Source organism: Macaca thibetana, chromosome 15 (genome assembly GCF_024542745.1).
Source record: "Macaca thibetana thibetana isolate TM-01 chromosome 15, ASM2454274v1, whole genome shotgun sequence".
Taxonomy (NCBI): domain Eukaryota; kingdom Metazoa; phylum Chordata; class Mammalia; order Primates; family Cercopithecidae; genus Macaca; species Macaca thibetana.
The window spans coordinates 87,800,551-87,802,510 of NC_065592.1; the positions used below are offsets into that span (position 1 = coordinate 87,800,551).

A 1,960-nucleotide genomic window follows, 5' to 3' on the forward strand; every position below is an offset into this window, starting at 1 on the left:
GATCTTAAGACTTTTTTTGTCTTGATCCTGTTAAAAATGTCGACTAGTATAAACACTAAATCATACCAATTGTTTTTGAGTAAGTTCTCTGAAATTTAAAAGATCTAATTAATATTGCTACAGTATTTCTAAAAGCTTGGGTTTTATGAGTAGATTCCAGGGCTATTTCAACACCAGTAGAATCAAATATACTTGCATAAAATTGTCATTTAAAAATAATTCAGAAACTAAGCAGTGGGAGAGTACTACTAGAGGCATGGTATGATGTGGGGGTTGGTGGGGAACAGAGAAGAAACTGCAGAGAGCGAAGTATAACTAGCAATATACTTTTCATGATATTCGAGAAAACGTGTGTCTAGTGAGATTAACTTGATTGGAGTTTCTTATACAATAGACTCATCACAGATTCTTAACTTGGGTTTCAATCAATGACAAAATAGAAAATGTTAACAAGAGAGATTTGAGAAATGGATGGCGGGCTGTGAATTTTGCAGATATTATGTTTGCATTTCAAATTCCTCTTTCAGGCTTTTCAAGTAAGCGTGAGCATTGCCAGGGCCAGGATATTTGGCGAAATACACCAGGATATCAGTTGCGCACAGTCTTGCTGCTGGCAGAAACTGCAGTTGCAGATTCCTCAACAAGGTGGGCAGTGCCACTAGAGCATCCCTGACCTCTTCAGCATAAGGGTTTTGGAAGGCAGGAGCCGCAGAATTGGCCTTGAATGCCCTAGCAGTCTCAGTTTCTGCAGTTTGTTTTGGTAGCAATAGTTTTCTGACGGCATTGATAACAAGTAGAGCCCAGGTAATATATATCTTTGGAGAATTGCTGCAGTTGGCCTCCAACTCTTCCTCTGTGATTTCTTCCACTGGGTGAATTATATGCAGAAGGGTCATGGATGAACTGGAGCGATGAATCCTGGGCATGTCATCTTCGTTCATGCAGCCATCCACTGTCTTGCTCTTTCTCACCAACATGTCCTTATCATCCTCCTCTTCCTCCTCGTCCTCCTCCTCCTCCTCCTCCTCCTCCTCCTCCTCCATGAGTAGAGTGCCAAGGGACCAAGGAACTTGGTGAGAAGAGGAGTTTCTCTGTTCAGGGTTTCTCTTGGAAGCAACATCTGGGAATGTATGCCTTGGGGGGTGTCCTTGATTGTGAGTTGGAGCCTGGGAGGGAACGTCTTCTAAGGAACAAGCTGACATGTGTTTTCCAGGCGTTGCTTTGTTTTGCTTTATACTGAAGGCCTTTTTCTCCAAAAAAAATCATGCCTCCTTTATCTTCGGAATCGGAACTGGAATTGGTCACAGGATTCTCTGAGGGTTTGGGGAGGGGGCTCTGCTTTTTTGTTGGTTGCTCCCTTGGTATTTCACGCTGGAAGCTTCATTGCCACCCTGAGAGGTTGAGTGTCTGCACTGGGTGCGGGTCCTACAGTTTTCCCAGACTGGGAAGCCTCAGGTTTGCAAAATTATTGGCAGCAACGCCATCACAACTGTCATTAGTGCATGACTAGGTTTCCATGGAAATCAGCTTCACCTATCTGAATTTCTCTGAGTTCTTTAACCAGATCCTTTTGCAGCACGCAGCGAGCATCCATACTGGTGGCAGGCGCCCAGGCCTGCTTGGAGCAGGGAGCCATTTTCTCATGCTTGACGTTTATTTCTCCAAAATAACTGATGAACCCAGTATCTTCTCAGCATTGTGGGTTCACCTTTAACTCTTCATTCTATTTCAGCCCCAGACTTGCTCAGTTACTAAGCCCACACTCCTTTTTGGGTGCACCGGCTGGAATTCCTTACCACGTGGTCCTAGATTCAACCACCACCCTCTGCCCTCTGATTTATGCCAGAAATCATCGAACTAATCTCTGTGAGCTGGATCCCTACACCCTTAATATCTGGTTTCATTAGACTGTTAATAAGTGCAAGTGTTGCTCCGAATACACCACAAATATTAATTTACT

General features: G+C 43.8%; 1 pseudogene; it reads right to left on the reverse strand.

The window, feature by feature from the left end:
- Positions 1 to 497: 497 nt before the first annotated feature.
- On the reverse strand, positions 498 to 1,594 carry LOC126937320 (cell division cycle-associated protein 7-like; annotated as a pseudogene).
- Between the last annotated feature and the right edge of the window lie 366 nt (positions 1,595 to 1,960).